This window comes from Ranitomeya imitator, chromosome 4 (genome assembly GCF_032444005.1).
Source record: "Ranitomeya imitator isolate aRanImi1 chromosome 4, aRanImi1.pri, whole genome shotgun sequence".
NCBI classification, from domain to species: Eukaryota; Metazoa; Chordata; class Amphibia; order Anura; family Dendrobatidae; genus Ranitomeya; species Ranitomeya imitator.
In genome coordinates, this window is record NC_091285.1 from 657,224,164 (window position 1) to 657,240,434 (window position 16,271).

At 44.9% G+C, this 16,271-nt stretch overlaps 1 protein-coding gene across 1 annotated transcript in view; it reads right to left on the reverse strand.

The window, feature by feature from the left end:
• Window positions 1-16,271, reverse strand: part of DSN1 (DSN1 component of MIS12 kinetochore complex) — a 69,996-nt gene that overhangs the window by 46,920 nt on the left and 6,805 nt on the right. The window lies entirely within an intron of this gene.

The following is a 16,271-nucleotide window of genomic DNA, read 5'->3' on the forward strand; positions in this document are numbered from 1 at the left end:
GGGGTCATTATTTTTTTTATTTTGATCACTGTGATAGATTATATCTCAGTGATCAAAATGCACTTTGGAACGAATCTGCCGGCCGGCAGATTCGGCGGGCGCACTGCGCATGCGCCCGCCATTTTGGAAGATGGCGGCGCCCGGCAGGATCGGTAAGTATGATGGGGTGGGGGGGGAATCGGAGCATGGGGGGGGTGGATCGGAGCGCGGGAGGGGTGGAACGGAGCACGGGGGGGTAGAACGGAGCACCAGGGGGGTGGAACGGAGCATGGGGGGGTGGAACGGAGCACGGGGGGGGGTGGAACGGAGAACGGAGGGGGGTGGATCGGAGTGCAGGGGGGGTGATTGGAGCACGGGGGGGTGATTGAAGCACGGGGGGAGCGGACAAGAGCACGGGGGGAGCGGAGCACAGGACAGAGGGGAGCCGGAGCAGTGTACCGGACAGATCGGGGGGCGATCGGTGGGGTGGGGGCACATTAGTATTTCCAGCCATGGCCGATGATACTGCAGCATCGGCCATGGCTGGATTGTAATATTTCACCAGTTATAATAGGTGAAATATTACAAATCGCTCTGATTGGCTGTTGAAATTGAAACTGCCAATCAGAGCGATCGTAGCCACGAGGGGGTGAAGCCACCCCCCCTGGTCTAAACTACCACTCCCCCTGTCTCTGCAGATCGGGTGAAATCGGAGTTAACCCTTTCACCCGATCTGCAGGGACGCGATCTTTCCATGACGCCACATAGGCGTCATGGGTCGGATTGGCACCGACTTTCATGACGCCTACGTGGCGTCAAAGGTCGGGAAGGGGTTAAGTAAGGGAAGAGAAAAAGTATTTTTTGCCTGCTTTTTTCCGTCAGCCACAATAATTGGCAGTCACACTTGTGCACGTCTAAGATTTTATATGTTCTGTTTTGGAGGGGACTCCTCTCATGTAACAATTAATCTACCTCATTATACTGAATATTCTTATTAGATGATTGTTGGCTCATCTCTCCCGTTACCATTTGGAGGTCCCCATTTTGTCTCATATAATCCCCATCCCCCCGCCCCGTTTTTAACAATTGTATTAATAAACAGTTATTTTTTAATCTCCAAATATCGTTCATTTCACTTCTTATCCTCTCAATATACCTCGTAGAGGATTATGTATGTTTCTATGTATCTTGTGGAGTGACCTATTGAACCACAAAAACTAACTAGGACTTTTGATAATGGATGTTTAATAGTTCGTTTTATTCACCAAAAAGATATAAAAACGCCTAATTGAGTTTTCGCGCTCATTTTCTAGGGGTGGAAAAACGACGAAAACAAAAAAAAAATAAAAAATTCCAATTAAATTACATTTAAAGAAATGGAGTGTGTGATTCTGTTCTGTAGTTTTTGCAGCTATTTTATAATTCTTGATGACCGAGGTTCGTTTTATAGGGACTCCTCCTTTGTTCTTTGGCACCTATTGTGGGCTATTATAAAGCAACGAGTGACCTCGTGGGCTTAAATGGACTCTGAAGAGAATTATCATCTGAATGTCATAAGGAAGTTATTTTTTTTATCTAGTTCTAGAAACTTGCACCTGCACTTTAGATGTACCGATAATTCTGTATTTTCTGAGGTCCTGTGATTTCTTCATATTCGTGTGCATATCCAATTGTTGGAACATATGTGCATTTATATATCCATTAATGAATACATATATTTTGTTAGGTGGATTATAGTTTAATGTGGGGTACATATACAGTGAGGCAAAAAAGTATTTAGTCAGTCAGCAATAGTGCAAGTTCGAGGGAGATTATCAGTGGTCTTCTATGTCTTCCATTTTCTAATTATTGCTCCCACTGTTGATTTCTTCACTCCAAGCTGGTTGGCTATTGCAGATTCAGTCTTCCCAGCCTGGTGCAGGGCTACAATTTTGTTTCTGGTGTCCTTTGACAGCTCTTTGGTCTTCACCATAGTGGAGTTTGGAGTCAGACTGTTTGAGGGTGTGCACAGGTGTCTTTTTATACTGATAACAAGTTTAAACAGGTGCCATTACTACAGGTAATGAGTGGAGGAAAGAGGAGACTCTTAAAGAAGAAGTTACAGGTCTGTGAGAGCCAGAAATCTTGATTGTTTGTTTCTGACCAAATACTTATTTTCCACCATAATATGCAAATAAAATGTTAAAAAAACAGACAATGTGATTTTCTGGATTTTTTTTTCTCAGTTTGTCTCCCATAGTTGAGGTCTACCTATGATGTAAATTACAGACGCCTCTCATCTTTTTAAGTGGTGGAACTTGCACTATTGCTGACTGACTAAATACTTTTTTGCCCCACTGTACATGTATTTATATTTAGCGGTTCTATAGTGTAGGTAGCCATTTAGCATTTTCATATCACTGTTGGTTTTAGTGTTATGTGTATTATCCCTCATTGTTTACTTATGCTGTCCCAGCTTAAATATAGGGACTGATTCTTGCCACTAATTTATTCAGTTACACTTGTATATGAGGTATGATTCTACTATTCTACTACCGGGTGTAATAGATCTCATTATACCCCCTTTTTCACTGTATACTAGTGTATATTCACTTTTGTAATTTACACCGTTACATGATTTATTATAGCACTGTCACTTTAACCACTTCCCGACCTTTGACGCCACGTAGGCGTCATGAAAGTCGGTGCCAATCCGATCTGTGACGCCTATGTGGCGTCATGGAAACATCGCGTCCCTGCAGATCGGGTGAAAGGGTTAACTCCCATTTCACCCGATCTGCAGGGACAGGGGGAGTGGTAGTTTAGACCAGGGGGGGTGGCTTCACCCCCCCCCCCCCCCGTGGCTACGATCGCTCTGATTGGCAGTTTCACTTTCAACAGCCAATCACAGCAATTTGTAATATTTCACCTATTATAACTGGTGAAATATTACAATCCAGCCATGGCCGATGCTGCAATATCATCGGCCATGGCTGGAAACACTAATGTGCCCCCACCCCACCGATCGCCCCCCCAAGCCACAGATCTGTCCGGTACACTGCTCCGGCTCCCCTCCGTCCTGTGCTCCGCTCCCCCCGTGCTCCAATCACCCCCCCGTGCTCTGATCCAACCCCCCTGCACTCCGATCCACCCCCCTGCGCTCCGATCCACCCCCCCGTGCTCCGATCCACCCCACCCCATCATACTTACCGCTCCTCCCGGGGTCCGTCCGTCTTCTCCCTGGGCGCCGCCATCTTCCAAAATGGCGGGCGCATGCGCAGTGCGCCCGCTGAATCTGCCGGCCGGCAGATTCGTTCCAAAGTGCATTTTGATCACTGAGATATAACCTATCACAGTGATCAAAATAAAAAAAAATAGTAAATGACCCCCCCCCCCCCCTTTGTCATCCCCATAGGTAGGGACAATAAAAAAAGTAGGAATTAGTCCTACCGGTAAGTATGTTTCCAGGAGTCCATCATGACAGCACCACCAGGAGGTTGTCCTTCTTATCCTTGATAGGGGCAGGAAACACAGGAGAGGTTAAATAGCCCCTTCCCACCTCCACCCCTCAGTGATTTTTCAAGTACCACACCAGGATGGATGCAACTCTATTTTACTGAAATTCCTTCTACAGATGTTTACATCACATATCAGACAGGAACTCAAGGGAGGGTATATAAGGGGTGCTGTCATGATGGACTCCTGGAAACATACTTACCGGTAGGACTAATTCCTACTTTCCAGGACATCCCTCCTGACAGCACCACCAGGAGGAATACCAAATAACTCCTTAATTTTTTAGGGCGGGATTACAGCCTGGAGGACTTTCCTCCCAAATGTAGTCTGTTGATTCACAGTTACGTCTAACTTATAATGTCTACAAAAGGTATTTGACCTCGACCATGTTGCAGCTCTGCATATTTGGTCCATAGAAGCCCCAGCGCTTTCTGCCCATGAGGCCGAGATTGCTCTCAACGAATGCCTTCTGGAGGAGTTCTTCCTGCCGAGATGTAAGCTGCCGTGATGGTAGATTTAATCCATCTTGCTAGAGTAGCTTTGGATGCTTTCTTCCCTTTATTCTTCCCGGTCATCTGAACGAAGAGGTTAGAGTCGATTCTCCAACTATCTGTGATCTCTAGATAGTGTAGAATTGTCCTTTTTACATCCAAAGCGTGAAGAGAACACTCTTTCATTAGAGAAGTTCTGGCAGAATGTAGGCAAAACAATTCCTTGACTTCTGTGGAAGTCCGAAACCACTTTAGGAAGGAACCCGGGATCTAATTTAAGGATGATACAGTCATCCAGGACCTTTAAGTATGGATGTTTAATAGAGAAAGATTGGATCTCACCAACGCGTCGTGCTGACGTTATTGCCACCAGGAAGAGAGCTTTAAGGGTTATGGCTCTCAGGTTTGCTTGAGCTCGTGGCTCATATGGTTCCTTACAGAGTTTATTCAAGACCAGGTTTAGATCCCAGGGAGGCACTGTACTGCAAATTGTAGGCCTAAGTCTCTGAATGGCCTTGACAAACCTCACTATCCATGGATGAGAGGCTAGCTGGACGTCATAGAAGGAACGGAGGGCTGAGATCTGTACCTTCAGAGTACTAGGCCTCAGTCCTTTATCAAACCCCAGCTGGAGAAAATCTAGAATTTTCGGAATATCCGGACCGTGAGAGACCGATACGGGAACTGGACTTAGAGCAGAACTTTTTCCATATCTTCCTGTATATTGCAGAAGTTACAGGTTTTCTACTATTTTGAATGGTAGCAATGACTGGCTCTCAGCCCTTTTGATCTTAGGATCTCTTTTTCAGGATCCATGCTGCTAACTGTAGTAGGCCCGGGTTCTGATGGACTAGGGGCCCTTGAGACAAAAGGTCCGGTACGACTGGTAGATGGATTGGATCTTCCCAGGACATCTTCTTTAGTAGAGAAAACCAGCTCCTTTTGGGCCAGTAAGGGGCTATTAACCCCTATCTGACCTCGGACGGGATAGTACGTCCGAGGTGAGATCCCCTGCTTTGATGCAGGGCTCCGCGGTGAGCCCGCACCAAAGTCGGGACATGTCAGCTGTTTTGAACAGCCGACATGTGCCCGTAATAGGCGCGGGCAGAATCGCGATCTGCCCGCACCTATTAACTAGTTAAATGCCGCTGTTAAACGCAGACAGCGGCATTTAACTACCGCATCCGGCCGGGCGGCCGGAAATGACGTCATCGCTGACCCCCATCACATGATCGGGGGTCGGCGATGCGTCTCCATTGTAACCATAGAGGTCCTTGAGACCTCTATGGTTACTGATCGCCGGTGGCTGTGAGCGCCACCCTGTGGTCGGCGCTCACAGCACACCTCCATTTCTGCTACATAGCAGCGAACAGCAGATCGCTGCTATGTAGCAGAGGCGATCGTGCTGTGCCTGCTTCTAGCCTCCCATGGAGGCTATTGAAGCATGGCAAAAGTAAAAAAAAAAAAGTTGAAAAAAATGTTAAAAAAATAAAAAAAAATATAAAAGTTTAAATCACGCCCCTTTCGCCCCAATCAAAATAAATCAATAAAAAAAAATATCAAATCTACACATATTTGGTATCGCCGCGCTCAGAATCGCCCGATCTATCAATTAAAAAAAAGCATTAACCTGATCGCTAAACAGCGTAGCGGGAAAAAAATTCAAAACGCCAGAATTACGTTTTTTTGGTCGCCGCGACATTGCATTAAAATGCAATAACGGGCGATCAAAAGAACGTATCTGCACCGAAATGCTATAATTAAAAACATCATCTCGGCACGCAAAAAATAAGCCCTCAACCGACCCCAGATCACGAAAAATGGAGACGCTACGGGTGTCGGAAAATGGCGCAATTTTGTTTTTGTTTTTTTAGCAAAGTTTGGAATTTTATTTCACCACTTAGATAAAAAATAACCTAGTCATGTTAGGTGTCTATGAACTTGTACTGACCTGGAGAATCATAATGGCAGGTCAGTTTTAGCATTTAGTGAACCTAGCAAAAAAGCCAAACAAAAAACCAGTGTGGGATTGCACTTTTTTTGCAATTTCACCGCACTTGGAATTTTTTTCCCGTTTTCTAGTACACGACATGCTAAAACCAATGATGTCGTTCAAAAGTACAACTCGTCCCGCAAAAAATAAGCCCTCACATGGCCAAATTGACGGAAAAATAAAAAAGTTATGGCTCTGGGAAGGAGGGGAGTGAAAAACGAACACGGAAAAACGAAAAATCCCAAGGTCATGAAGGGGTTAAGATAACTGATGTCTGGCTCTCCTGAATCTTCCTCAGTACTCTCGGTATTAGGGCCAATGGAGGAAAAGCGTAAGCCAATTTCATGTCCCAGTTCTGAGCCAGTGCATCTATTCCTGATGGCCTGTCTCCTGGGTTTAGTGAGAAGAATTTTCCTGTTTTTGCGTTCTTCCTTGAGGCGAATAGATCTACTTCCGGGAAGCCCCAACGTTGGGTTATTTGGAGGAAGATTTCTTCATTTAAGGACCATTCTGTGGGACATAATTTCTGTCTGCTTAGGAAGTCGGCTACCTGGTTTTGGGTTCCCTTCAGGTGAACCGCCGTTATCGACCTGACTGTCTGTTCTGCCCAAGAGAATATCGTGCCTGATAGATCTTGTAGGTGATGATGCTTTGGACCTCCTTGGTGCAGTAGAAAGGCTACTGTTGTTGAGTTGTCTGAGAAAATACGGATGTGTCGGTCTATTAACTTTCCCTGGAATGCCTTTAAGGCCACCCAGACTGCCCTGAGTTCTCTGTAATTTGAGGACCTGCTTTGCACGGATATAGGCCAAGTTCCCTGGGAGTAACTCTCTTCTATGTGGGCTCCCCAGCCGCTGTGACTTGCATCTGTAGTGATGTTTATACACAGAGATGTTCTCCAAGGCCTTCCTTTTTCTAGATTTCTGGTTATGATCCACCATGTCAGTGAATTCTTTGTATCTAGTGACAGATGTATTTTGTTGTCCAGGGTTACGTCTCTGCCATCCCAAAGTGAGAGGATTTCTTTCTGCAGGGGTCTTGAGTGATATTGGCTCCACTGGACGCTGGAAATGCAAGAGGTCATCAAGCCCAATACCCGCATGGCCTTCCTTATGGATGTTAGTTTTTGCTTTTGAAATTTTTGAATTTCTTTTTTGAATGACTCCTGCTTGTGATGTGGGAGGTACGTATGTTCCTGAACCGAGTCTAGGATTACCCCGAGAAAGGATTTCTTTGTTTCGGGTTTGAGGTTTGACTTTTTGAAGTTTATAAGCCATCCTAGCTCTTCCAGGAGTGAAATAGTTGTTGATAAGTCCTCTTCCATCTGTTGTGGAGAGTCTGCTATTAGCAGGATGTCGTCGAGATAGGGGACGGTGAGTATTCCTTTCTCCCTCAAGAACGCCATCACCTCTGCCATGAGTTTGGTGAAAACTTTGGGAGCAGACAAGATGCCGAATGGCAGGAATGTGAACTGATAGTGTAGAATTTGGCCCTGGTCTTTTATGGCGAATCTGAGGTACAGTTGGTGTGAGACGGAGATGGTAATAGGCGCTTTTTAGATCTAATGTGCTCATTACTGATCCTTCCTGGATCAGAGGTATTGCAGTTTTGAGGGATTCCATTTTGAATCGTTTGTAAGCAACTGACCGATTTAGGGGTTTCAGTTTTATAATAGTACGAAATTCTCCGCTTGGTTTTTTTTATGGAGAACAGACTCAAATAGTGTCCTCTGAACCTCTGAGCATGGGGTACCGGAATGACGGCTTTTATCTGGATAAGTTCTTGAATATCCTTTAGAAGTCTCTGCTGAACCGATAAAGACTGGGTCTGAGTTAGGCAAAACCTTTTGGGAGGTGTTTGGTTGAACTCTATTTTGTACCCATGTTCTATCAAACTTAGGATCCATGGGTTCTGAGTGATGTTTTGCCAACCCTGTAGGAAGTGTTGAAGCCTTCCACCCACTAAGTTGGCGACATTGTTTATTAGTTCTTGATCTCTGGTCCTGAAAGGCACTCCTGCCTCTACCACCCTTCGGGAAGCTGCACGCCCAGAGACGCGGCGCACTCGCCGGCACGGCGCGCCTCCCCGAGACGCGCCCCGATGACGCGGCGCGCCCCCCTGAGCACCGACCAGGACGCTTTCCGCAGGCCCAACCCGGCGCGCTCCTTGCGTGGGTTGGGAGGATCAACGCTGGTATGCGGGTGCAGCGAGAAGGTGCAGAGCCCTCTGAAGAGGGATGCACCAGAATCAGGAGCATAGCTCAACCGGCGCTGAGGGACCTCCAGCGGTATCAGCGCCAACATGCGGAGTCCTGCTCCGCCTGCTCAGAGCCCTCGGGATGAGACCGCTCCGGGAGCCCTGCTCAACCGGATATCCGGAATCTTCAGCACGGTAAGCCGTGCCACACTCCTCTGCGTCTGTCCCTGATAGGGACAGGAAAAACACTGAGGGGTGGAGGTGGGGAGGGGCTATTTAACCTCTTCTGTGTTTCCTGTCCCTATCAAGGATAAGAAGGACAACCTCCTGGTGGTGCTGTCAGGAGGGACGTCCTGGAAATAAAGATTTTTTTTCCCACTAAGGTTAGAATAGGGTTAGGGTATGTGCACACGTATTCTGGTCCTCTGCGGATTTTTCCGCTGCGGATTTCATAAATCCGCAGTGCTAAACCGTGGCGGATTTATCGCGGTTTTTCTGCACATTTCACTGCAGTTTTACAACTGCGATTTTCTATTGGAGCAGTTGTAAAACTGCTGCGGAATCCGCAGAAAGTGACATGCTGCGGAATGTAAACCGCTGCGTTTCCGTGCAGGTTTTCTGCAGCATGTGTACAGCGATTTTTGTTTCCCATAGGTTTACATTGAACTGTAAACTCATGGGAAACTGCTGCGGATCCGCAGCATTTTCCGCAGAGTGTGCACATACCTTTAGAATTAGTCTATGTGCACACGGTGCGGATCTGGCTGCGGATCCGCAGCAGTGTTCCATCAGGTTTACAGTACCATGTAAACCTATGGAAAACCAAATCCGCTGTGCCCATGGTGCGGAAAATACCGCGCGTAAACGCTGTCAATTCTTTGTGCGGATTCCGCAGCGTTTTACACCTGTTCCTCAATAGGAATCCACAGGTGAAATCCGCACAAAAAAACACTAGAAATCCGCGGTAAATCCGCAGGTAAAACGCAGTGCCTTTTACCCGTAGATTTTTCAAAAATGATGCTGAAAAATCTCACACGAATCCGCAATGTGGGCACATAGCCTTAGGGTTAGGGTTGGGTTGGAATTAGGGTTGTGATATGGCTACAGTTGGGATTAGTGTTGGAGGTAGAATTGAGGGGTTTCCACTGTTTAGGCACATCAGGGGTCTCCAAACGCAACATGGCGCCACCATTGATTACAGCCAATCTTGTATTCAAAAAGTCAAATGGTGCTCCCTCACTTCCGAGCCCCGACGTGCGCCAAAACAGTGGTTTACCCCCACATATGGGGTACCAGCATACTCAGGACAAACTGCGCAACAATTACTGGGGTCCAATTTCTCCTGTTACCCTTGTGAAAATAAAAAATTGCTTGCTAAAACATCATTTTTGAGGAAAGAAAAATGATTTTTTATTTTCACGGCTCTGCGTTGTAAACGTCTGTGAAGCACTTGGGGGTTCAAAGTGCTCACCACATATCTAGATAAGTTCCTTGGGGGGTCTAGTTTCCAAAATGGGATCACTTGTGGGGGGTTTCTACTGTTTAGGCACACATGGGGCTCTGCAAACGCAACGTGACGCCCGCAGACCATTCCATCAAAGTCTGCATTTCAAAAGTCACTACTTCCCTTCTGAGCCCCGATGTGTGCCCAAACAGTTGTTTACCCCCACACATGGGGTATCAGCGTACTCAGGAGAAACTGGACAACAACATTTGGGAAAGAAAAAGCAACGAAGATCAGCTCACCTCCTCTCAGGCCAAGCGCACGGATCATGCAGTGCAGCAAGTAGTTTGAAGGAAAAAGCAGAAGTCCAGCGCGGGTGCTGTCCATAAAAAATACCTTTTATTCCATATTCGTTAAAAGCACATAAATCCAAAGTCCATCTTCATATCCATAGACACAAAAACGGGTGATTCATACCAGTGACAGTCACAGGCTTAAAGTGCATTAAAATCATACGCGTTTCAACGGTCGTGCCGCCTTACTCATTGTGATAAAAATAAAATGAAAGAGGGCTGCCATATAGGACTAGGCCCATTAGGTTACACCCCCTGATCTTGCAGACAACAGAAACAGGGTAACACCTACAGGTAGTTAATGAGTTTAGCCTGAAATTTGCATGTACAAATACTATGCTTAAGGCAGGAGAAAGAGAGAGGGGAAAAAAAAAAAAAAAAAAAAGTCTATGGACTTTTATATGGACGTTATTTATACAAGAATTATAACTTATCATTCATAATAATTCATAAGATCCTGCCGGATATTCATGCCTAGGGGGGCTCTGGACTTAAGTTGATACATCCACCATATCTCTCTGTTGGTTATTTTTCTTTTTATATCTCCCCCTCGGAATGGAGCTTTAACCCTTTCAATCCCGCGGACCTCCAATGAGCTGACATCCCCATTGTGTTTATGGATGAAGTGTTTGGATGCAGCAGAGCTCTTATGGGTGATTTTATTCACTGCATCAGACAAGTGCCTCCTTATTCTCACTTTCAGGGGACCCCCTGTGCACCCCACATATTGCTGCTCACAGGTGGTGCAATTAATCAGATACACCACATTGGAGGTGTTGCAGTTAATGTAGTGGTTAATTTTGTAGGTCTTTTTGGTGACATGAGTGGAATTCCTTACTGTTCACCATGTATTTACAGCAGGTGCAGATATTGTGCCCACACTTGTATGTGCCTTTAGTACTGAGCCAGTTTTTTTTCTCTTTTAACCTTTTGTCTTCACTAACAAAGAGGCTGGGGGATAAGATGTTGTTCAGACTAGGGGCTTTTTTTTAGCAACATTTGGGGTCCAATTTCTCCTGTAACCCTTGGGAAAATAAAAAATTCTGGGCTAAATAATTATTTTTGAGGAAAGAAAACGTATTTATTATTTTCACGGCTCTGCATTATAAACTTCTGTGAAGCACTTGGGGGTTCAAAGTGCTCACCACACATCTAGCTAAGTTCCTTTCGGGGTCTAGTTTCCAAACTGGGGTCACTTATGGGGGGTTTCTACTGTTTACCCACATCAAAGTCTCTGCAAACGCAACGTGATGCCCGCAGAGCATTCCATCAAAGTCTGCATTTCAAAACGTCACTACTTCCGAGCCCTGCCGTGCGCCCAAACAGTGGTTTACCCCCACATATGGGGTATCAGCATACTCAGGACAAACTGGACAACAACATTTGGGGTCCAATTTCTCCTATTACCCTTGGCAAAATAGGAAATTACAGGCTAAAAAATCATTTTTGAGGAAAGAAAAATTATTTTTTATTTTCATGGCTCTGCATTATAAACTTCTGTGAAGCACTTGGGGGTTTAAAGTGCTCACTAGGCATCTAGATAAGTTCCTTGGGGGGTCTAGTTTCCAAAATGAGGTCACTTGTGGGGGAGCTCCAATGTTTAGGCACACAGGGGCTCTCCAAACGCGACATGGTGTCCGCTGACGATGGAGATAATTTTTCATTTAAAAAGTCAAATGGCGCTCCTTCCCTTCCGAGCTTTACCATGTGCCCAAACAGTGGTTTACCCCCACATGTGAGGTATCAGTGTACTCAGGAGAAATTGCCCAACAAATTATAGGATCCATTTTATCCTATTGCCCATGTGAAAATGAAAAAATTGAGGCTAAAAGAATTTTTACGGATCAATTTGTGAAGCACCTGGAGGTTCAAAGTGCTCACTATGCATCTAGATAAGTTCCTTGGGGTGTCTAGTTTCCAAAATGGGGTCACTTGTGGGGGGAGCTCAATTTTTTAGGCACACGGGGGCTCTCCAAACGTGACATGGTGTCCGCTAAAGAGTGGAGCCAATGTTTCATTCAAAAAGTCAAATGGCGCTCCTTCCCTTCCAAGCCCTGCCGTGCGCCCAAACAGTGGTTTACCCCCACATATGAGGTATCAGCATACTCAGGACAAATTGGTCAACAACCTTCGTGGTTCAGTTTCTCCTTTTACCATTGGGAAAATAAAAAAATTGTTGCTAAAAGAATTTTTGTGACTAAAAAGTTAAATGTTCATTTTTTCCTTCCATGTTGCTTCTGCTGCTGTGAAGCACCTGAAGGGTTAATAAACTTCTGGAATGTGGTTTTGAGTACCTTGAGGGGTGCAGTTTTTAGAATGGTGTCACTTTTGGGTATTTTCAGCCATATAGACCCCTCAAACTCACTTCAAATGTGAGGTGGTCCCTAAAAAAAATGGTTTTGTAAATATCGTTGTAAAAATGAGAAATCGCTGGTCAAAATTTAACCCTTATAACTTCCTAGCAAAAAAAAATGTTTCCAAAATTGTGCTGATGTAAAGTATACATGTGGGAAATGTTATTTATTAACTATTTTGTGTCACATAACTCTCTGGTTTAACAGAATAAAAATTAAAAATGTGAAAATTGCGAAATTTTCGCCAAATTTCCGTTTTTATCACAAATAAACGCAGAATTTATTGACCTAAATTTACCACTAACATGAAGCCCAATATGTCACGAAAAAACAGTCTCAGAACCGCTAGGATCCGTTGAAGCGTTCCTGAGTTATTACCTCATAAAGGGACACTGGTCAGAATTGCAAAAAACGGCCAGGTCATTAAGGTCAAAATAGGCTGGGTCATGAAGGGGTTAAATCATAATGAATAATAATTTGCCTCGCTATTAATCTTCAGGATATATGCAGTCCAATGTACCCATAGCGGCCCTCTAACCGCTTAAATACCGTATATACTCGAGTATAAGCCGACCCGCAGATAAGCCGAGACCCCTAATTTTGCCACAAAAAAAACTGGGAAAACTTAATGACTCGCGTATAAGCCTAGGATGGAAAATGCAGCAGCTACTGATAAATGTCAAAAACAAAAATAGGTACCAATAAATGTAAAATTAATTGAGCAGTATGTTAAGTGTTTTTGAATATCCATATTGAATCAGAAGCCCCATATAATGCTCCATACAGTTCATGATGGGCCCCATAAGCTGCTCCATACAAAAAACGCTCCAGATAATGCTCCAGTTTAAGAAGGGGCCCCATAATATACTCCATATTAAAATATGCCCCATATAATGCTGCACAAATGCTGATTATGGCCCCATAAGATGCTCCATAGACACATTTGCCCCATATAATGCTGCACAAATGCTGATTATGGCCCCATAAGATGCTCCATAGACACAGTTACCCCCGTATAATGCTGCACAAATGCTGATTATGGCCCCATAAGATGCTCCAGAGGTATTTGCCCCATATAACGCTGCACATGGCCCAATAAGATGCTCCACAGAGATATTTGCCCTATATGCGGTTGTTGCGATTTAAAAATTAAATAATTAAAAAAAAAAAAAAATCACATACTCACCTCTCGTCGCTCAGGCCCCCGGCACTTGCTATATTTCTTCCCAGTCCTCCTCACTGACGCTCAGGCAGAGGGTGGCGCACACACTAATCGCGTCCTCTGACCTGAGCATCAGTGCAGAGGACGCAGAAGACACAGCGGCGCTGACGGTGGAACGAGGAACAGGTCAATATAGCGCACTGCCCCCGCAATACTCACTTGCTCCTGGCGCGGTCCCTGGTTCTCCGGGCGCTGACAGCTTCTTCCTGTATTGAGTTGTCACTGTTACCGCTCATTAGTAATGAATATGCGGCTCCACCCCTATGGGAGTGGGGTCCATATTCATTACTGTAATGAGCGGTACCATGTTCTAGCAGCAGACACATCTCTAATAATAATCATAAGCTGATAACCAGCATAAGGTCAGAAAATCAATCTATTTAAAGCAAATAACCCTTAATTTCTCTATGATGACACAGATAAAACATTAAATTTATTAAATCCAAAGCCAACATCCGCTGTTAGGCAGGAATTGGTAAAAGGCTTCATCAGTAGGGTAATCTTAGAGTGCACGGTTGTGTGTTTCTGTTGAGGAGACTTTCACTGGAACAACGGTCATCTGATAAGTCTCTAATAATTAAACCTGCAGATAAGGGTGGGGCGACGGTAATCATGGACAGAACTGACTACCTTGATGAAGTGTTCAGACAACTGGGTGACACCACAGTATACAAGGCTATACCGTATAACCCTTTGAACCAGTTAGTCCAATAAATTGCGCCCATCGTAGATTTCCACTTCCAAACAGGTACCATCGACAATAAAATGAGGGATTTCCTCATTAAAAGTGACCCTATCACCCCCATATTCTACATCTTACCCAAGATACATAAAAGATTAGTCAAACCACCTGGCCGGCCCATCGTATCTTTAACTGATTCGGTACTGTCACCACTATCCATGGTGCTGGAAAAGATTCTAACGCCATTAATCAAGACCACCCGCTCTTTTTTGCTTGATACTAATGATTTTATTCAAGTTATTAGATCTTTGGGCCCCATAGCCCCCCTCTTCCCTTTTGATCACCTGGGATGTCAACAGCTTGTACACCTCAATAATACATGAAAAGGGTTTAGCAGCCACAGATAGACTCCTGAGCGAAAACAATATAGATATCAAAATCCGTCACTTCTGTGCCGACCTTCTGGGCTTGGTACTTAAAGAAAACTATTTCATGTTTCAGGATACTTTTTATGCCCAGCAACAAGGCACCGCGATGGGCGCGAACGTTGCGCCCCCTTACGCTGTAGCATACATGGCGTCTTTTGAAAACGACTTTGTGTACAATCATCCCTTATTCACGACTCACTGTAGGGTTTGGCGGAGATATATCGATGATATATTTTGCATTTGGGACGGTCCGATCGAATCACTTTTGTCTTTCGACCAACATCTTAACAGTATCTGGCCCGAACTCAAGTTTACCATGCAGCATGACACACATAGGATTAGCTTTTTGGACACCTTGATATACAAGGAGAGGGAGGGGGTTCTAGCAATAGACATATTTACAAAACCCACGGATCGTAACGGACTGTTGCACTTTACAAGTTGCCACCCACCCTCCGTTAAGAATTCCATCCCTAAATCACAATTCCATAGGGTGGAAAGGATTGTCTCCGATGGTAACATCAAAAAAAACTAGACTTACCGAGATGGAACACAAATTCACTAACAGGGGCTATCCCCGTGGGGTACTGACGGACGCCAAAAGGAACCTGTTGAATAATAAACCCAAGGAAAGTCCAAAAAGAATCCCCTTCGTGTCCACTTTCCACCCCTTCTCTAGCCTAGTACAATCTACCATAAGGAGACACTGGAACATTCTGACAAAAAGTTATCCTAAAATTCCTGAGTTCAAAGTACCCTTCCTGTCATGTTTTAAGCGAGCTAGGAACCTTAAGGACAGGTTAGTCAAGGCAGATGTTGGCCCAGGCACATTGGTCCCGAAGCAAACTTTTCTACAAACACAGAAACGCGGTACATTTCCCTGCTTAAATTGCCTTCAGTGCAGTAACGTACAAAAGGGTCCCTCGGTTTTTCACCCACAAACTGGCAAGGCCATCCCGATAAAAGGCTTTTACACCTGTGAGTCGACACACGTGGTCTATCTTATCAAATGCCCTTGTGGTTTGGCATATGTGGGTGAGACCACACAAACAGTGAGGGATAGAGTGGCCCAACATAAATCTACCATACGATGTAGTAAGACGCACCTCCCCCTTCCACATCATTTCTCGGTGATGAATCACAGTATCTCCCAACTCCGGTTCCAGGTTCTGGAACAGGTTGACATCCCTAGAAGAGGCCAGAATCGTACTAAGATGCTTCAAAGAAGGGAAGCATACTGGATATACACGTTGCAGACCCTAGAACCAAAGGGATTAAATAGGGACTATGACGTCTCAGCTTTTTTGTAATATTATGTGGACGATGTTAGTACATTTGTGAGGTTTTATTGACCTTGTTTAATTGTTTTTGTCCTGTTTTTAACTGTGTTATGTCCCTTCCCCCACAGAACCGGTAACTGCACCTCTCGCACCGAGCACTGGCCTTACCTCACACGGTATAGTATATATGCACAATGCCATGACTGATATAGAGTGTTATCCTTATCTCTATATCTTATCCCTGTGACCACCTATAAGGGTCCTGTTTTCTTTCACATGATTTCCCTTATGCAGAGTGTTCTTATACTTTTCCTCAGCCCTGCCTATCCATCTGTCTCGAGTCCCTTCACTCTT